We start from the raw sequence: 21543 nt of genomic DNA on the forward strand, positions 1-21543 counted from the left end.
ACAGCCGCGTTACCGAGTTTGCGCACCGCTCACTCGGGCTGCCCGCCCTGTGGCGCCATCGGGAAGTCCCTGGGCCTGTGGTCCCCGCGCACTTTCCCCGGATGAGTGCCTCCCTTTCCACACTCCCCCAAGTCATAGTGGCTTAAAGCAGGGATCGGACTTTGAGGACAAAACTTGCTTAGGATAAACGTCTTGTTTCAATTTTCTGGTAATTCAGGTGTGAGGGTTTCTCACACTTGTCCAGGGGCAGAGAGGTCTTCTCATTTGTCCTTGTCAGGGTGTGACCTCCGTGGTGGATTTGGGGAGGGTGGCCAGTGAGACACTGGGGGCGGAGGTGGGAGGAGTCGTAATTCTGGCCCGTGTCTCACCCAACACTCCCCGCCCCGGGGACACTAAGGTGGCGTCCCCAGGTGGGCGCCAGACCCGATCTTTGCCTGGGGGCCCGGGGTGGGGGGGTGCTGCGATGTATGAGGTCCTATTCTGCAATTCTCCCAGAGCCTGCAGGGGGGTGGGGGCTGTGCTGGTCACTGGGCTCAGCTTCCTCCGTGTGAGGGGCGGGCCGAGCTGGGAGCCCCTACCAGGAAAAGTTCTGGAGGCCGAGGGGAGGCTTTGGGGACTAGTGTCAGAGCTCTCGGAAGGTCTGAGACGATGGGAGTAACCATGGAGTTTCTAACACAGGTTGGAAAAGCCCAGAACGGCTCAGACGGGGCAGGGGAAGGAGCTGAGGGCGCCATGGTTCCTTCCTCAAACCCTGGGTCCTTGTTTGCAGAGTATGCTGAAGGAATGATATCCGCACATGGCCTGCGCACCACCAGCTAACTCCTCCGCGTTCTTGGACGGAAAACCACCCAGGCGTTGAGTGCACACTGGCTTCTGTGGCTTTCCCTGGAGTCTCCGGGCTGCTGCTGCCTCTCGGATCCGGCCCCGGTGGATGAAGGTCCTGCCGGCCTCAGCACCCAGCTTTTTGGTTCTTCCAGTGAGGGGTGGAGGCCAGGACCCCAGACTTTCTCCGGGTGGGAAGCTGCCCGGAGGCCCGGGAGCTGGTGGGAAGGCTTGCTTCTGGCTCAGCCCAGAGACAAGTGTCACCCTGGCCTCCAGCACGAGACCTTGGCAAAGAGGCTTAGTGTCTTTGCTCTCCAGGTTCCTTCAAAGAGAGAGTAACAGAAATGGTGTGTGTGGTGTTGAGTCCTCAGGGAGGTGAGTAGGTGCTGTGGAGTGAATGGCTAAGAGCCATTTGCTGTCTGGAATGTTCTGGAAATCCAGCAATGACTGGGATCCTGGCTCTCAAGGGCTTCTATGCTCTGTGCTGGTGTTTGAGGGCAGGAACCTAGGGGTAGGCCATCGTGGAAAACCTCAGGGCGTCCTTGCTCCGGGCCCCGCATGGAAATGAGTGGAGAGGAGCTACACACAGGCTGAGGCACCTGCCTGTGCTGGGGCCTTGTGGTTGCCCTCGCTGTGCGTTCAGGAGGGCAGGTCTCCCCCACAGCATCTCCGGGCCCAGAGCGAAGGTGGGCCCTGTCTTTGGCAAGGACGAGAAGGGTCAGGGTGAGGCCTTTCTGAGAGGGGCCTGGGCCGAGGTCAGTCACAGGCCAGCTCTGGGGACAGCCTTGTGTGGACAGGAAGCCATGGTGTTCAGGCCGTGGTCTGAAGGGTGAGTGGCTGTTAATTAGACCAGGGGGCTGGGGGCGGGGGCATCCGGGCTGTCCGAAGGAGTGTGGCATGTTGGAGGACAGCAGCAGCCATTGTGCTCAGGGAAGTGTTCTCTACAGGCCACTGTGCTCTGGGGGCTGGGGACACTTCCTCCTGGAGGTCCCTCCAGGCCTGGCAGAGCTGCAGGGGAGAGGGGGTACAGGGGATACAGAGAGGTGGGCCAAGTCCATAGGGGCCCTGAGGAAAAGTGCATCAGACGATGTCCTGCCTCTGGGGCTCAGGACCGACTGGAGGTGATGGGGTTGAGGGGACGGTATGCTATGGACCCAGTGGGGGCATTTGAATCACCGAGGGCTGTGTCAGCAGAACGCCATGGTGACCGACATAGTCACTGTGCAGGTACAGTGAGGTTGGCTTTCCAGTCATGGCCTGGATCTCTCTCTCTCTCTCGATATACAGACACATAGAGATAGAGGTAGAGACAGACAGGCAATGGAATATTATTCAGCCACCAAGAAGAATGGAATCTTGCCATTTGCCACGACGTGGATGGATCTGGAAATACGCTTGAGCAAATTAAGTCAAAAACAAAGACCCTATGATTTTACTCACATGCGGAATCTAAGAAACAAACAAGAGAAGGGAAAAGAAAGAGCGAGAGACAAGCCCAGAAACAGACTCCTCAGTGCCGAGAACACCCACGGCCACCAGAAGGGGGGACGGGGGCGGGGCTTAAGGGGAGCACTTGGGATTGTGATGAGCACTGCGTGATTAAAATAAAAACTTAAAAAAATGGAAATAAAAGATTTAACCTTAAAAAAAAAAAAAAAAGGCCTGGAGCAGAGTCCCAGCCACGTCTGCAGGTCGGCGTCACCGGGGAGGTTAGGTTAAAGCCGGCGTCCGCGTCGCAGCCGGGGACGGGGACCCTGGTCTGCGGTGGGCATAGAAGTTGGGATGTCTAAACTTCAGGCCACCGCCATTTTCTAAATGGCCCCGTAACTAAGCACCTTCAACGGCTCGGAAAAGGACTGGAGGCAGGGATGGGCCCACATCTGGAGCCCAGGACCCTAAAACAGCCTTCGTCGGGGGCCCACCCCCCACAGACGGAAAAGCAGCTTCAAATCCGGCAAAGCGCCAGGAGAGGCACCGTTTTTTGGTCAGACGCCGCCACCTGCTGGCCGCTCAGGAGATTGCGCCCCACCCGCTGGGCTCAGGGGCTCCTCGGAGTTCAGGGCCAGGTGGACGCCTGCTCTCCCGCCCTCTGGGCACCTGCTCACCGGCCGCAGGAGGCTGCTTCCCAGGTTCCTGTTGTCTGTCATGCTGGTCACTGGGTTCACGGTCCGGGGTTTGGTGGTTCGAGGCTGGCCCTGGTGTATACAGCCTGATGAAGCAGATCTGTGCCGTGGCCCCGGTCTCCCCAGCTCTGGGCCCTTCACCCTTGCAGGCAGGGGCAGCATGGGGTGAGGTAGGGCTGCACGGACTCCACCGCTTACGGGTACCTCCGCAGCCTCCTTGGGCCCGTCTCCGCATCAGTAAAGTGGGACTGTGTTTGTAACTGAAGGCTGTTCTGAACAGTGGTTCCTCCGCCCTCCGGGTAGCCACTCTGGGTCACGCAGACACGGTCCCTGCATGCGGCCGGCCCTTCTGCCGCAGCCAGGCGGGGACAGTCGGATGCCACAGCCCCCAGTGGATGGCGCCGGCTGCCCCTGCATCTGTACTTGTTGGGTCTTGGGGAAGGGGGGCCGGTGGGGCAGGTGGGGGCCCACGTGGAACACAGTCACCTGGGGGGCCAGGCAGGCAGGCTGGGGCAGGGGAGCAGCAGGGAACACAGCGCTGGGGTCCCCAGAGCTCGCTGCTGCGTGGCCTCGGGCAAGCCACACTTCCTCATCTGCAAATGGAGGGGCGTCGAGACAGGACAAGGAGAGGCCGTGGACACACCGCGTGGACGTGGACCTTCTGGGGGATTCCCAGCCTCAGGGGCGGAAGAATCCACCTGTCAGTGTTGGGCATGAGCCCTGCGTGGTAGGGTTCCCGTCTCCTAGCACAGAGCATCCTTCTCATTCCTATACCACCCGTGACGTTTCAACCGTTTCTTGTCAAACACCACTAACGAACAGGAGGCCACGGTGGCCGGTGTGGGGACGTGGGGCGTTCACTCACCGACGTTCTCTGAAAGGTGCCTAACAAGCATTTATTTCACGCCTCTGAATGCTTTTATTGATTTTCTTGCACATCTCTGCACCCGGTTTCTGGTTGTGCTTCGTTTCTGTGATATCGCTCTAGTGCGGGAGGCCAAACGAGGTTGCAACTCTTTGCGGTTTTGCGTGGATGATTCCCCGGGGACAAGGTCCCTAGGGGCAGCCAGGACCACCTCCGGCTCGCCCAGCAGGGAGGAGGTCGGGTGGTTCCTCTGGGATTTCAGGCGGGACTCTGCCCCCTGCCCCTGTTGTCTTTCTGGGTCTCTGGTGATGGAGGACAGTGCTGCTTAGCTCATTTTAGGGTGACACATGTCTCTGTGTACCCCTTACCAAGTGCCTCTAGGCAGTGCTTAGTGCACACCCTCAAAGCCCCCAGAGTCTGTGCCACAGTGCCCAGGGTGGTGGTCGGCATCTGACCCACCTCTGCCCCGTGTCACCACACTCTTCTTGGGGCAGGTGGATGGACTGGTCCTGGTTTGCTTACAAGAAGCTGTTTTTTTTTTTTTTTTTAATGTTCATTTATTTAGAGAGCTAGCACGAGAGGGGAAGGGACAGAGAGGGAGGGAGAGAGAGAGAATTCCAAGCGGGCTCTGCACTGCCAGTGCTCGATCCCATGGGGATCCCATCGGGCTCGGTCCCATGAACTGTGAGGTCATGACCTGGGCTGAAATCAAGAGTGGGACCCTCAACCGACTGAGCCGCCCAGGCGCCCCGCAGAAGCTGTTTTTGGTCTAGGTGTTGTTAGAAGCTTCGCAGAACTACAACCTTTCATATTTTTACGGCACTGGGCGATTTTCAAAGGATTCCCCCCTCTCCCCTACGAGCAGGCACTGAGCCAGGCCCGTCCAGGCTGATGAGAGAGGCTTCACTGAGATGTAATTCACATAGGACACAGATCACCCGTTGAAAGTGCACATTTCAGAGGTTCTCAGTATGTCCACGGTGTTATGCGTCCCTCACCACCTCACAATCTATTTTAAGACACTTTTATCACACCAAAACAGACACCCCGTATTCGCCCACCCGCTCTCCATTCCTCCCCTCCCCCAGCCCCTGGCAACCACCCGTCTCCTTTCTGTCTGTGTCTGTGCCTCTTCTGGACATTTCGTGTGACTGCAATCATGCCTCGTGGGCTTCTCTCACTGAACATGCTACTTTCAGGCTGCCACGCCGTACGAGAGGAGGTTTTAATGCGATGTGGCCTCGTGATGAGGCACATATAAGACAGTTTCCGGCCGCCTCTGAATGTTGCTCACGACTCCCAAATCCTGTCCCACCAGCTGGACCTTCGGATCCCCCGCAGAGGGGGCACCTGCTGGGTATTCGGGAAGGATGCCGTGGAGACAGGTGCAGCATGCATCAGCATGAATTTATCTCCTCAAACGGTCTCCTTGGTTCGTGGCCCAGCCACTGACCTAGAGCGATACACAGAGAACAAGTCGGTGTACCGGCTCGGGCAGGGTTTCCGTGCAGGCTCACCCTCGCCGCTCTGCTCCCTCTTCTCCATCACCAGGTTCCTGGCTGGTCCGATCTCTCTCCACCCACAACGCCCAGCAGCTGTCACTCACCTGCGGCAGAGTCCCTGCCACTTGGGGGTGCTCTAGGCCGTTCCCACCTGCGCAACCCCATGCTGAGCCCCACCCCACGGTGCCCCCAGCACTGGTGCCAGTGATGTGTGACGTGGGGTGTTCCTGGTTCCAGCGCCTTGGCTTTAGACGTCTGCCCGCTTGGAATGCCCCTGCCCATCCCATCGGGCTGAATGTACCTCCTCCTCCAGGAAGCCTTCCTGACACCCTCCCCCCAGCCCCCAGCTGGACAAGGTGTCCATCTTTCGTGCTTCATTAGGAGCAGTGAGCTTCGCCAAGAGACTCTGGACATTCAATCAAGGCTCAGCATTTCCCTCTGAGAACACAGTCTGCACCCCTGACGTTTAGATATGGAGCCTTTACATTTCTTTGAAGTGGGGCGCCCGGGTGGCTCAGTCAGTTAAGCGTCCGACTTCAGCTCAGATCATGATCTCACGGTCCGTGGGTTTGAGCCCCGCGTCGGGCTCTGTGCTGACAGCTCGGAGCCTGGAGCCCTGCTTCGGATTCTGTGCCTCCCTCTCCTCCGCCCCTCCCCTGCTCATGCTCTGTCTTTCAAAAATAAATAAACGTTAACAAAATAGTTAAATTTCTTTGAAGCGATACCAGATTTCTTCATAGGAAAGCAGCTTTAAAGTTCGTAAATGCTACTTAGATATATGAATACGTTTTTGGTTTTCCTTTCTTGTCGATTTCTAATTTTATTCCATTATAGTCATTGAACATAGCTCATGCATATGATGGGAGTTTTATTGGACACAGTTGAAATCATATGTATGTATGTATATATATATAGTCTATATTTACCTCAATTCAGTCGAGTGTATGTATCGTGTTGTTCAAACCCTCCATATTCTCATCTTCCATCTATCGACAGCTGCTGAGATGTGAGGGTCTCTCACTGTGTAACTAGACTGTACCACGGGGAGCGGACAACCATCCATAAAGCCTTTCTGCTGGGCACATCAAGACTGCTCTGAAAAATTTGTCCCCTAAAGATGTTAACAAGATCCCTTAGTTTCCTTTTTGAAGCTTGCTTTAGGCTCAGCATATGGTCAATTAAAAAAAAAAATTAGTACACTTTCTTTAAAGACCAGTTTTAAAGTTCATATGAAAACTGATGAGAAAGTATAGTGTCCACTTAACCCTTCCCCTCCCCCACTCCTCTGTTACTGACTTTGCAGGACGAGCTGCAGGTGTCACGGCTGATGAACCAATGCTGATACATATGACAAACCGGAGTCCGTAGCTTACATGAGCCTCCGGGTGCTGCGGGCGCCGATGCTTTGGGCAGATGTGTAGTGACGGGTATGCGTCGCACAGAACAGTTAAAATGCCTTAGAAATCCTTGCCATTGCGCCCCCCGTTTGTCCCTCCCTCCTTCTCCCTAAATTGCTGTGACATCTCATAGGGTTGATTTTTGTAATTTTTTTTTTGTGAAAGCATGTTGTTGGGTGTAATGTTTTATGTAAGTTAATTTGGCCAAATTCGCTGTATCGTTAAAAATGTCTACATGGTTACAGACATCTCTATTTCTTCTGTTAGTTGTTGGCAATTATGAATGAAGTTGCTATAAACATCCATGTGCTTATAAGGTACCACAGAAATACAAAGGGTCCTGAGACCGCTGTGAACAATTGTATGCCAACAAGTTGGACAGCCCGAAGAAATGGGCAAATTCCTGGAAACATACAACCCAGCACGCCTGAGTCATGAAGGGACAGAACGTCTGAGCAGACTAATCAGTAGCAAGGAGATTGAGTCCATAATTAAGAACCTCCCAATGAAGAGAAGCCCGGGGCCAGATGGCTTCCCAGGTAGATTCTATCAGACATTTAAAGAAGAATTAACCCCGATCCCTCTCAAAATCTTCCAAAAAATTGAACACGAGGGAGCAGTTCCAAAACCATGTTTTGAGTCCAGCATTACCCTGATTTCAAAACCAAGTAAGACACTACAGGAAAAGAAAATCATAGGCCAATATCGCTGATAGAAAAAGAAGCAAGAGGCATTCAGATCGGAAAGGAAGAAATAAACTTGCCTCTGTGTGAAAATGACATGGTTTTATATAGAGATCTTCCTGGACTTAGGACGGGTCACATCCTGACAAACACATCGTAAGTTGAAACTGTCACAAGTAGGAAATGCATTTCATACGCTTCACCTACCAGACATCACACCTTAGCCTCGCTGACCTTAAACGTGCTCAGAACACTGACATGAGCCTACAGTTGGGCAGTGTCCTCTGACACAAAACCTGTTTTATGATAAAGTGTTGAATATCTGATTTATTGAATGCCGTATGGAAAGGGGAAATAGGATGTTGACTGGATGCAGAATTGTTGTGAGTGGATCTGCTGTTGACCTTCCTGAGCGTGTGGCTGCTGGGAGCCATCCCCACCCAGCCTCACAAGGCAGGATCCGACCGCATGATTTTAGCTGGGGGAGAGAGCAAATGTCAAAGTACGATTTCTACTGAATGTGTATTGCTTTCCCACCTTTGTAAAGTCAAATAATCACAAGTAGGGGACTGTCTGTATAGAAACCCCTCAAGACTCCACTAAACAACTGTCATAACTAATAAAAGAATTCAGGAAAGTTGCAGGATACACAATTAATACACAAAAATCAGTTGAGTTTCTATATGCTAACCACAAACCATCAGAAAGAGGAATTAAGAAAATAATCCCATTTACAATTGCATCAAAAAGAGTAAAATACCCAGGAATAAATTTAACCATGGAGGTGACAGACCTGTTCCCTGAAAACTGTGACATTGTTGACAGATGTTGAAGACTACCCAAATAAATGGAGAGACATTCTGTGCCCATGGGTTGACTTAATATTGTTAAAATGTCTATACTGTCTAAGGCCATCTATAGATTCAATGCAATCCTTATCAAGATTCCAATGGCATTTTTTTTTTTTTTTTACGAAATAGAAAAAAAAAATTCCTAAAATCTGTATGGAACCACAAAATACCCTGAGTAGCCAAGGCAGTATTGAGAAAGAGGACCAAAGCTGAAGGCATCATGCTTCCTTCTTTAAAACCATGGTACAAAGCTGTAGTAATCAAAACAGTGTGGCTTTTGCATAAAAACAGACACACGGACCAGTGGAACAGAACAGAGATCCCAGAAATAAACTTACACATATATGGCCAATTAATTTATGACAAAAGAGCCAAGAATATTCAATGAGGAAAAGACATTCTCTTCAACAGATGGTGTTGAGAAATCTAGGCAACCTCATGCAAAAGAATGAAACTGGTCCCCTATCTTAAACCATCCACAAAAATCAACTCAAAATAGATTAAAGACTTGAACATAAGACCTGAAGCCTTAAAACTCCTAAAAGAAAACACAGATAGTAACCTCCCTGACATTGGTCTTGGTGATGATTTTTTTTGGATTTGACACAAAAACAAAGGCAAAAACAAACTACTGTGACTACATCAAACCAAAAAGCTTCTGTTCAGCAAAGGAAACTATCAACAAAATGAAAAGATATCCTACAGAATGGGAGAAAATATTTGCAAATCATATATGTGATAAGGGGGGTCATATCCAAACTATGTAAAGAACTCATACAACTCAGTAGCAAAAAACACAAACTGATTTAAAAAGTGGGCAGAGACTTGACCTCAGACTGGAGGAAATGGAAGTTGGACTGTGCTCCCCTCCGCTGCTGGCAGACCATTCGCTCTGGGGCCTGAGGATGGTGAGGGGTCCGGTGTCCCATCCCTGGGTTTGATCAGTCACGCTCATGCTGACTGGAGTTGGCAGGGAAGGCAGCAGGGGAGGGCTGTGAGCACCCAGTGACAGGGCTGGCATGGGAGTCCTGGAGGCAGAACTGGAGGCAGAGCTGGAGAGGCTGGAAACAAGATCAGAGGCTGGTGGATCCCAGGCTTCCCTTGGCAGAGGTGGCTCTGTAATGCCGATGTGGGACAGTGTGGAAATGCCACCTAGGGCCCCTGGGCACCTTCCTGTCTTCACCAGGGGGGCACTAGGAGGAGGTGTGCTGAGATTTCCCCCAATTTCTTGCCTTTTCCTCAAGGAGGCGTGTGCTCTGGACCACCTGTGAGGGTGTGTGTGGAGGGGGGAGTCCGGGCCAGCTCCTCTGGTCCTGGGGCAGGCACTGCTCTTGGAAGCACATGGCCGTGCAGACAGACCTCGTTCCTTCCTTCTGCTGCTTAAGTGGGTGCTTGGAGACACCCCTTTCTTTGCCCACTGCTGCCACTCCCCACCCGGTCCAGGCCGTTGGCCTCAGCATTCACTGAGTTGAGGCGTCCACAGCTACCCGCCCCCCTCCCGGACGTGGGTCTTCAGCAGTGCAGCAGACGGGGTTGCGTCTGTTCTTTGGTGGTGGTGGGGTGCTTCTGCCTCTGCTCCCTCGCTGCCTCTGGCCCCTGGACACATTGTCCTCAGGAGAGAGGTTCCAGAGAGGATGTGCCTAGCACCTACCCGCAAGGAGGCCCCGGGGTATCGGTGGCCCTACTTGGACCTCCTGACCCTGCCCAGCCCACGGCATGTGGAGCAGACGGCTGTCCTGCTGAGCCCGCTCCAATTCCCAACACGCGGGATCACGAGTGATAAAAGGTGGCCGTCACGCAGGAGTAGTACCTGAGACAGCCTCCCTGCATCCCGCTGCTGCACGGGCTCCCCACGTTTCTTCTTCCCCAGGTGACAAGGGGGATCCTGGTGAAGCATGTCAGGTGTGTCCCTGCCGAGGTCCCCTCATTCACAGTAAGACTGTGGCCCGCCTGGCCCTTTGCAGGGGCCCCTGGCTGCCGTTCAGAGCTCGGGAGAACAGCGGCCCACTCCCACCTTGGCCCAGGTGGTCCCTCAGCCCCCGACATCTGCAGGCAGAACTTTCCCTGCGAGGCCCATGCCACTCCCCTCTGTCCCCTGCACCCCTCTCGGGGGGCCTGCCTGAGTCCTGCTCCAACTTCTGTCCTCTGTGTCCCCTGCCCACTCCTCCCCCATTAACCCCATTAGGTCCTGGCTCACCTGCTGCCCCCTCGCCTGTGTTCTCTGCGGGCACTCGGAGATCAGGCAGTGACTGCCCAGCACTTGCTCAGGTCACCTGAGGTCACCGTGCCCCGAGCCCCTGCCCCGCACTCTGCAGGTGCGGACATCAGTGGGGCTCGGCGTGGGTGTGGCTCAGCGCCCCGCAGCACCTCCTCCTGACGGGGTGAGGGGGTGGCCCATTAGGGTCAGTTCTCCTTCTGGCCTCCAGGGGGCAGCAAGCCCCTGGGTCCAGCCGCTTCCAAGGCAGGTCTGGGGGCTGCGGAGTCATGGAGTCCAAGCGTGTCCTAGGTGGCTCTTGGGCCCGACCTCTGGCCCTGGGCCCTCTGGGGTAATCAGGACACAGCCCCGGTCCCCTCACCCTGCCCCCCGCAGCCCTGCATCAGGTGGAGTCCAGCGGGGATGGGGGGAGCTGCAGGCACCAGCAGCCGTTCTGGGCCCGGGAGGGGGCCCCGCAGACAGGGAAGGGCTGCAGGGAGGCGCAGGGGCGTCTGTGCGGTGGGTGAGGGGTTCCAGCCTGGCGCCCGAGGATGGTGGGTTCTGGCTGCAGGGAGGATCTGGGCCCAGGAGACTGAGCATGGCCCCAGAGGGAGGAGGAGCAGGCCTCGGCGGACGGCTGCTGGGGACCTGAGGCCAGGCTCCTGGCAGCTGATGCGGGACCCACAACTCTCTCCTCACCTGGGCAAGGCCCGGCCATGGCACCTGCCTCCCAGGTTCTGTGCACTTTAGGCAAGTGTGTGGACGGGGCCCATGTGTGCAGACGGCGTCCACGTGTGCAGACGGGGCCCATGTGTGCAGACGGGGTCTGCGTGTGTGGGGACAGGACCTGTGTGCACCATGCGATTCACACACTTCAGTGGGTCACCTTATTGGGACGATGGCAGTGTGGACCCCGGTGCCCTGCCCAGCCGTCCAGGAAGGCCTCCCTCACTCTTCCCCATCTGTAAAATGGGGTAGCAAGGCTGAGGGTTGCCGGCAGGCACGATGGCTTGTTGGCCTCCCACTCAGGTGTCCCCTCTCCCTGCTCCCTCAGCCCACGGCACCTTGGACCTCATTCTGAGCCCCGTCACTATGGCACTGGGTCAGATGGTTGTGGCCATTTCACACCCTGGCTGCACACGGCGGCCATGGGAGCGCCCACCCCCAGGGCAGCAGGCAGGAGCCCGTCCCCCACTGGTGCCCTCACGGCCAATAAGACACAACCCCGGGTCACCGGCCGATCTGGGCGACGGGCCTTGTCCCGGCCCCGTGTTCGCCAACACCTGCCGCTGTGTTTGCGTGAAGCCACCTGTGTGGACGCCCACCGGAGGCCCGTGGCCCCATCTGGACCGTGGCTGGTCGGCCAGGGTGTGAGTGACATCTGCCTGGCTGTGTCCCATGAGCCTCATTGCCCCTGGCCTGTGGAGTTGGGCTGGTGTCCCTTTGTCATCGCCGATGAGTGGATGTCCTCCCTGGTACGCGCATGGATCCGTTAGCCTTTCTGTCCGGACGGGGTGTCCTTGCCTCCGCTGAAGGCTCTCTCCTTGTCTTCGAGGAGACACGCGTTTTCCGGACACACGTCTTCACAAAACGTCTCCTTTCCTCTTTTCCTGTATCGCCGGGGACTGGGTTTGAAAAGTGCTTCAATCTTTATCGCTACTGTTGGCTCCGAGTTCCATGTCAGCGGTGGCTGTCTGGGGTCAGCGTGGGTCCTGCTAACCCAGCGCCCGCCCTGCACGCCCGGCAGCCGTGGGCTCGCGCCCCTGCCTCGTGCCGCTGTCGCACGGCCCACGCTGTGTGGGCGGAGCCCAAGGCACATCATTAATAAGTCGGCTCTCAACGCTCGATTACCTTCCGAAAATCAAAAATAAAACAGTGTGTTACCTTTACCCACGTGCTCTCCGTGTCTGGCCCACCTTGTCCGTCTGCGTAGACCGGCCCGGTGTCATTCGCTGTGCCTGAAGATCTTTGATGACTTCTTCCTGAGAGCCTGCGGGTGACAAATCCTCTGACTTTTTTTGTTTGTTTAAAAACGTTTCATCTGTGAAGATATTTTTGTGCCACGTCGGGTTTTAGCTGGACAGATTTTCTTTCTCTGTGGATACTTTGAAGCTGTCCCCTCGCCGTGTTTGGCCCGTACAGTGTCACCCAGCGGCCCGCCGTAGCTCCGATCCCCGTCCCGCTGTGTGTGATTCGTCTGTTTTCCTGGACTGCTGGAGGTTTTCCTTTATTGCCGGTTTTCGGCAGCTGTGTTGGGATTGCCGCACCAGGCTTTTCGTTGGGGTTCATTCCGCTGGAAGTTGTTGGTCTCTTTCAGTCTCTGGATTTTCAGCAGGTTTGGAAAAGTTGACCGTTACTTTTTAGGGCATATTTCCTGTCCCTCCACCCCCTTACTGGTGGCCTGCGTGCCACTGATACTCTTGTTTCAGTCTATTTTGTCCCCTCTGGGCTTCCTTGCGGGTAGTTTTTATTGCCGTGTCCTCACGTTCACTTTTTTCCTTTTGTGACGTGAGATTTGCTGTTCATCTTGTCCCTTGTGTTTGTCACTTGAGAGGCTGCGTTTTTCACGTGTGGGATGAGAAGACGTGGGGGTCACGTTCCCACCACCCGATGCTCCGAGGACACGAGGCCCGAGTCCCCGCCGCAGAGCCGTCCCTCTGTCGTTCTGGGCCTGCTCCTGCCGACCCATTTTCCTCCCGCTGCGGGTGACGCTTCCCCCTTCTTCCTGTCCCTGGCAACCTTGCTGGGACGCTGGCCTTGGGGACCCTGTGCCGTTGGGTGCGGATTTTGTCCTAGTGCTTCGGGGAGGTCTCTGTGTTGTGCAGCTAGGTCAGCAGGGGCCAGGCCTACCCTTTCCGGGCGGGCTTTTCTGTTGACGGGCGCCCTGGAGCACTGTGTGCGGCTCACGTACCCTCAGAGAGTCCCTCTGGGGCCCTGCCCGGTGCCCCTTGCTGGGACGCACGTTGCCCGGCCCCGCGTGAGTCCTGCCACTGCCCTCATCTTGGGGCGTCGCGCCCTGCGCGTGCAGACCCTCATCTGCGCCAAGCTCGGCGCCCTCTGCAGATCCCTGGGGCTCCCTCCGGATGGCGCTCGGGGCCTCGGCCCTGGGCTGCCCGCTGCCTTGGCCTCCCTGATTCTGGCCTCTATCTCCTCTGCTCAGAGAGGCCTCTGGGCCCGTGGGCCTTCCTGAGCCACAGCCTGGGCACTGTCCCCCGCCGGCGAGCTGGTAGCCAAGGGCTCTGAGACGGACTTCTGTCCCTCAAAGGGCACAGTCCTGCAGGGTTGGAGGTCCTCACAGGTCCTTCTGCCACGTATGCTCCCGCTGGCCCGCCACGGGGAGCTCGGCCTCTGAGTCTGTCGCTGTTGCTGAACAAGGGAGGTGCCAGCTCCGACAGCTTTGCCAGGAACTCGGTGGCCTCATTCGCCTCCCCCAGAGGGTCGGCTTGCCCCGGGTCACATGGCGCTGGGACAGAGTCAGGGACGCGCTGCATATGTCCGGATGCAGACGGGATAAAGTCCAGCCCCAGGCTTGGGACCTGGGACCTGGGGTCCAGAGTCCTGGGCGGGGGGAGCTGCACTTTCTCACCTGGGGGCCCCGAGGGCACCTGGCTCTCCCCCCCCCCCCCCCCCCGCACCCCTGTGCAGAGTCCCTCTCCGGGTGGGCGTGGCTGCAGCTCTCTAGCTCTCTGTCAGAGCCTCCGGCAGCTGTGGGCAGGAGGAGGGGGCCCCACTGCACACGAGGCCTGTGGAGATATGAGGACTTGGGGGCCCTCTGAAGGCCCGTGGAGGAGAGGGGCCGGTCAAACCTCAGCTGCCCCGTCTGTACCCTGCAGGTGGCCCAGAAGACTGGCCTGGACCTGCCCTGAGCCCACGAGACTGCCCTGGCCGTGGAGTCCTGGGTGGCCCGCGTGTCCAAGAAGGCGTGAACACCTCCAGTGGGCGGGGACCCGTGAGACACGCTGAGAGCAGATTGAACGTGTCTGTTACTGATTCTTATTCCCGTGGCTCCCACGTTATTGCACAAATGATTTTGTACTTGGTTGAGATTAAACATCAACACGTGGAAATTAAAAACAGAGGTGTTCTGGCAAACAACTGCTTATGGCACAATTGGAAAGCAAGTGAACGATGTGCCAGGGGATCGGGAGGGGCGGTCCTGGGGGGCGTGCGGGACCCTGTATGGCCCAGCCTGCTGGCTCGGTGAGCGTGTTCGCTGGTTATGACGGTGAGATTGATTGATGGCGGCGGGGTGTGTGGGGGGGGGGGTCTCCACTCCTCCCAGACCCACCGGCACGAGGAACAGCCTCTGGCCTTGCCCACAGCCCCTCCTCCATTTCTGTGGGGTGGGGAGGGGCTCCGAGCTGCAGAGGGAGAGCAGGCTGGGGTCTGGGCCCCAGAGACCCGTGTGCAGGGCAGACCCGGGGGTGGCCTCCTGGTGTCGCTCCACACCCGTCTGGCGTCTCTTTCAGCTCTGACCTTCCTCAGAGCTGGGACCCGACCACTTGCAAGGGAAGGAATCTCGACTAATCCAAACTGGTTTAAGAAGAAAAGGGACCTCTGGGTTTTCAGTTGTGTGAACCAAGGACGGCTTCAGGCACCGCTGGATCCAGATGTCCGAGGCTGGCTTGAGGGCTCTCCCTCAGCTCTCAGCTCTGCCCTGCTCTCAGGAGGGCAGCCCCCGAGTAGCACAGGCTGCCGGCAGCTGCAGCCGAACCTCTGCCCAGTTTGGCCGCCCCGGGGGAAACCACTTCGTTTCCCTTCCGGCAGCTGCTCTCTCTCGGCCGGGAAACTGCATCCCGAGTGTCATTCCCTACTCTTGGTCCTTGCGGTTTGGTTGGCTGACCCCACCCCCACCCAAGAGACGGGCCTCTTGGGAGACCCCATCTAGAAGGATCATCCGTCTGTGGGTGCCCTGCAGGCCTGCCCACCCCATCTGCCAAGTGGCCTGGGGAGGGCTGTGGAGGGTCACCTAGCTGTGCTGGTCCCAGGAGGACTTCCTGGAGGAGGTTGCACTGGGTCGCGTCCTATTCGAGCAGAGGGCTGTGGGCTTGCTGGGAGTGGAGCCACCAGCCTCCCTTCCCCGTGCTTCTCCTCCTTCCCCTTCCCTGGGTCCATCCTACCCTCAGGGACAGTGTCATCCAGACAAACGTTCTTACTGACAACCCAGGTCGGCTTCGTCCAGAGGGAAGGGGCAGCCACGACAGAGAAAATTCGGGCTGTGTGTGCCCGAACCTTCCAGCTCAGAACAGCTGGGCGCCCTGTCCTGGGAGCCGCCCAGGAGGAGATCAATGGCTGCTGACCCTGGACCCCGATGGTCCAGCCCCCTGACCACCCACCCGGCTTCCAGGCCCCAAGGAGGCCAGAGCCGCTCCCCGTGGTGGCGCCACCTGGTGGGGATGGGTGGTCACAGCCGCCTCAGCCCGAGGCTCCAAGTCAGGCCGAGTGGGCGGCTTTCCAAAGCGGGTGGGAGACGAGCGTTATTTCCCACTTTCCGCATAAGGTGAGGCTCCAGAGCGACTCGGAAATGAGACGGCACAGCGTAGCTGGAAACGCCTCCAGGCCCTCGCGCACAAGCACTCGTGCGACCTCTCCGTTGTGGCAGAAGCAGCTCAGGGTCCGTCGCTGTGGGGTTGCTGACCCCCAGGAAAGGCCCCCCGGGCCGGCCACGGCTCTCGGGTGCCCCTGCTGCTGGGGCACGGCCAGCGCTGGCCGTGGCGTCACCGTGGTGTCATCGGCCGGCAGAGCCCCTCTGGGTGTCCCGTGGGAAGCAACCCCCGTCAGACACTGGCGCAGACGCGCCCTGACGAGGAGGTGCCGCACGGCTGGTCAGGGCTGTTGGCCCCGCGCTCCGGCCGGGACTCCACGCTGATGCGTTCGTTCGGCTGGACGCTGTGACCACAAAGCCCCAGTGGCTGCGATGTCCTCCTTCGCGGCCCCCTGCCCCTTGCTCCTCTCCGGGGCGCCCCGTGAGCCGAGATCCTCTGGGCCCACGGCCCTCGTGGCGTGTTCGTGGCCTGGGCCCGCCCTCCTGCCGCCGTTTGGTTCACTCGATGAACACGCTGTGCACACTTCATGGGGCGGGGCGGCCAGGGGCTGGACGGCTGACTCCTGCCTGTCGCCGCTCGCTACAGCCTGGAACTGTGGCTTGGACGGTGGCCACGTCACCCTGTCACGCGGGGCAGGGGCCCCTGGGCCTCCGGATGAGGGGTCTCCCCGGAGGGGGTGCGAGTCACCTGCGGTGAGTGGAGGTTGTGAGCATATATGATCCTCGACTCCGTTTTCCTTCCAGAGGCCCCTCACGTTCCAGCGGTTTCTGCGCGGCCAGAGAGGAGCCACTGTGGTTCTCGCGCAGGGTTGTGGAGGGGAGGGGAGGGGCTAGGGGTCGTTTGGCTCACATTCTCATGTGGGACACTGAGGACTGAGCACAGTACAGAGTGGCCTTGGAGAAATTTTTATTTTTATTATTTATTTGTTTAAAAAAGTGTTTGACATGTATTTATTGTTGAGAGACAGAGAGACAGAGCGTGAGCAGGGGAGGGGCAGAGAGAGACGGAGACACAGAATCCGAAGCAGGCTCCGGGCTCCGAGCTGTCAGCACGGAGCCCGACGCGGGGCTCGAACCCACGAACTGTGAGATCATGACCTGAGCTGAAGTCAGTGCTCAACCGACTGAGCCTCCTAGGCACCCCTCGAAATTTTTATTTTTTAAGATGAATTCAAACTGGAGTAACCATTTGAAATATTCTGGCCACGAAAGCGGTCAGCGGGGAACCCGTGGAGTCCCTGGGTGCCCCAGCCCCTTGTGTTCGGCACACCTCACCCCCCCAGGCACCGAGATGCTCAGCAGACCCCTCAGCTCCTGGGACCCGGAGAAGCGGCCTCACCTGTGCCGGCCGAAGGCCATGCCACGCCGTCCGCGGACGCCACACAATTTCACCCCTCAGAACAGGACAGGGCACCTGCTTATGACGTGAAGGTACACAGACAGGAGGCCACCTGTGCATAAAGGCCGGCTCTTCCTCCTGAGCACTCCTCACGGGGACTCGGGCCTCCCCCTGCGGCTGCCAGTTCTCTGCCCTTGTCCCAGGGCGCTCACAACAGAGCTCGAGGGCTCTGGAAAGAATGTTCCGGAGCCCCAGGGGCCTCGAGAGTGCTGGGCAGGACTGAGGGGCCGGGGAGCAGGAAGAACCGGGCCATGGCATCGGCCCCCCCCGTGGGGCCAGGAAGGGAGACCCGCGGGCCGAGGGTATGTGTGCGTGTGCGGCTTCGAGGGAGACCTCTGGCAGGCTGCCATGCTCTCGGCCCAGCCAGGGCACCAGCCGCTGAGGCCCGGCGGGTTAGGGGCCGCTGGGGCCTGTGGGGCTGCAGCGTGAAGAAGCGTCAGGATCCAGGCGCCAGGTGGGGCCCAACGTGAGCTGTCAGCGCGTTTACCGTGCTCACGTGCGTGTCGCCAGCCCTCCCAGCGGGGCCAACGTGTGAGTGGCCCAGGGCTCGAACAGGGGGGATGGGTCCTCTCCCGGTCCCGGAGGCCGGAAGTCCTCGAGGAAGGTGTGCGCAGGGCCAGCTCTGTGTCTGCCGGTGGCCGCGGACGGGTCTCTGCCTCCGTATGGCAGCGCGCGGCCTTCTCCGTGCGCGCTGTGTGTCCCAGGGTCCCCTTCCTACAGGACAGAGTCCAGTGAGACCTCATTTACCTGATTCCCTCTGCAGCTGTCCTACTTCCAAATGCGCTCACGTTCCGAGGTCGTGGGGGTTCGGATCTCAACAGGTGAACTTTGGGGACACAGTTCTGCTCATAAGGGGGAACCCAACCCTGCATGTGTGGTCCATTCATTCATCCATGCACGCCACTTGCCGGTCTTCATTCATTCATTCACTCATGCCTCATGCACAGCCCCCGTCATTCATTCATTCCTGCTGCATGTGTGGTCCATTCATTCATCCATGCACGCCACTTGCCGGTCTTCATTCATTCATTCATTCATTCATGCCTCATGCACAGCCCCCGTCATTCATTCATTCCTGCTGCATGTGTGGTCCATTCATTCATCCATGCACGCCACTTGCCGGTCTTCATTCATTCATTCACTCATGCCTCATGCACAGCCCCCGTCATTCATTCATTCCTGCTGCATGTGTGGTCCATTCATTCATCCATGCACGCCACTTGCCGGTCTTCATTCATTCATTCACTCATGCCTCATGCACAGCCCCCGTCATTCATTCATTCCTGCTGCATGTGTGGTCCATTCATTCATCCATGCACGCCACTTGCCGGTCTTCATTCATTCATTCACTCATGCCTCATGCACAGCCCCCGTCATTCATTCATTCCTGCTGCATGTGTGGTCCATTCATTCATCCATGCACGCCACTTGCCGGTCTTCATTCATTCATTCATTCACTCATGCCTCATGCACAGCCCCCGTCATTCATTCATTCCTGCTGCATGTGTGGTCCATTCATTCATCCATGCACGCCACTTGCCGGTCTTCATTCATTCATTCATTCACTCATGCCTCATGCACAGCCCCCGTCATTCATTCATTCCTGCTGCATGTGTGGTCCATTCATTCATCCATGCACGCCACTTGCCGGTCTTCATTCATTCATTCACTCATGCCTCATGCACAGCCCCCGTCATTCATTCATTCCTGCTGCATGTGTGGTCCATTCATTCATCCATGCACGCCACTTGCCGGTCTTCATTCATTCATTCATTCACTCATGCCTCATGCACAGCCCCCGTCATTCATTCATTCCTGCTGCATGTGTGGTCCATTCATTCATCCATGCACGCCACTTGCCGGTCTTCATTCATTCATTCATTCACTCATGCCTCATGCACAGCCCCCGTCATTCATTCATTCCTGCTGCATGTGTGGTCCATTCATTCATCCATGCACGCCACTTGCCGGTCTTCATTCATTCATTCACTCATGCCTCATGCACAGCCCCCGTCATTCATTCATTCTGCACACACCATCCCCCTTGTCCGTCCTGCACTGGCCCCTTGCTGGTTGTGGGGACTCTCATAGCTGAGAACAGTGGGTGGCAGGGCCTGGTGGGCAGGGCCCAGGAAACCTGGGGTCCTGCCCCTGCAGAGTAGCTGACCCTGACCTGCCCGGTCCCCAGAGCTGCCTCTCTGGGCAGTTGTGCCTTGCTGGAGGCTGGCGGGGTCTGGAAGCCACTGGGCTTCACTTCTAGGCCCACCAGAAGGTGGGGAGAGAGGCCAGCCTTTATCTCCTCCCTACAGAGGCAGGAGCAGCTCAGAACTTTCTGGGCCCAGTAGAAAATGAAAATACAGGGCCCTTTGTTCAAAGATTATGAAGAATTTCCTGACCGTGACTGCAGAGCATTAAACCATCCAAACTTGGAGCACCCGGTGACTGAGTGTGGATCGATGGCCCGGGCCTCCTGCCCGTGAGGCCAATGGGGGGCGGGGGGCTCTTGCTGGAACTGGATGGTACAGGGAAGGACCCAGAGGCCTGGGGTTTGAGACCTGGTCCAAAAGCACACTCGGGGGAGCCTGACTGGAGCTTGGTCAAGGAGGGGTCTTGTCAGACCCCCCTCTTCAGCACCCACGCAGCGTGACCACGCAATGGCTCCATCCCGAGTGGAGCACGGGGAACCGTGAGCCCACCTGAGCCCACCTGGAGGCACCATGCCCATCGGGGAGCTCCTCACCCTCGCCCCCGGCTGCCCTGCGCATCTCGTTGTTTTGTTAAACGGTGTTATTGAACTATACTCCACGCACTGTGCAATTCAACCATTTTAAAGTGTGTAATTCGCTGGCATTTAGCACATTGTGTGGCCACCACTATGTTCCAGACCTGCCATCACCCCAAAAGGAGGCCTGTCCTCATTAGCAGCCCCTCCCCAGCCCCTGGCACCCACCTACCCACTTCCCATCTCTGGACCTGCCTGCTTTGGGCATTTCAGGTAAGAGGAGTGGTGAAAACATGGGACCTTCTGAGCAGACACAACCCTTTCACCTAAGATCACACACCTGAGGTCAGGCCCAGGACGGCTCTCCGAGTAGCCTGTTAATGTGGTAATTGAACCGCCAGTCCCGGAGAAGGTGGGGACACGTCACGCATCGGGTGCCCCCTTGAGGCAGACGGTCATTTCTTTGGGGGAAGGTCGTGTTCCTGGTTTCGGGGCGTGCCGCTGTGTGTGTGTGGGTGCTCACCCCCTCCCGCTCGCGAGACACTAACAAAGAGCCGGGAGAGGGGCCGGGTTCAGTCCTGGTCTGGCCGTGGAGATAGATGGAGTTAATCCGACACTGTTGAATCGGGTCACTGTTGAATCGGGTTGAGAGGGCACTGGCGGCCTGGGGGACGCGGCACGCACACCCTCTCTGGGGGGCTCTGCCTGCCAGATTGCCCTAATGTGGCATGAAATTAAAGTGGGATCTTACTCGGCAGCAGAAATCTCCATTTCCTTCTCCTTCCCGTCTCCTTGTGATGAAGTCCCGTGTGGGGAGTGCTTTGGGCAGAGTCTAGCCTCCTCCCCCTGCCCCTCCTTCCTTCCGTCCCAGGGCTCTGGAAAGCCCACAGCTCCATCCACCTGCCTGGCCCGGAGCATGGGGGTGTCGGGATGGGGCACCCCCACACTTCCTGCCCTGGGGCGCCCCCTTCTCCAAGGGCCTCGGCCACCCACCAGGCGCGGGTGTCCTGGGCTGCGGGAGTGTAGGTGGAGTCCCTGTGGCTGGGCCGGGCCCTGGCAGATGTGACTTGTGATGGTGGGGGAGAGATGCTACTTGTCCGGCTCTCCCCGAACTGGTGCTTCTCCACCTGCTGTGCTCGGCTCCAGGGGAGGGGGCGGGTCAGGGAGTGGCTCCTGGATTTTAAAGAAGCTTGATTCTCAGAATGAGTGGGGAGGTGGGTTCGGCAGAAGAAGCTGCCCCCACTCACGCCGTCACGCTGGTCGTCTCTCGTGATGGTCCCATTCATTTCGGGTGTGGGCTCCCACCTTCCCACCCCGGCCTCCGCCTCTGCCTGTGCTGGTCCGAGCCCACAGACGCACCTGTTCGCACCGCCACCCGGCCCGGCCGCGCATCCCAGCGGCTGCACCTGGCTGGACAACGGGCTGTGGATGGGCCCCCCG

This window comes from Panthera onca, chromosome A3 (assembly GCF_046562875.1).
Source record: "Panthera onca isolate mPanOnc1 chromosome A3, mPanOnc1 haplotype 2, whole genome shotgun sequence".
NCBI classification, from domain to species: Eukaryota; Metazoa; Chordata; class Mammalia; order Carnivora; family Felidae; genus Panthera; species Panthera onca.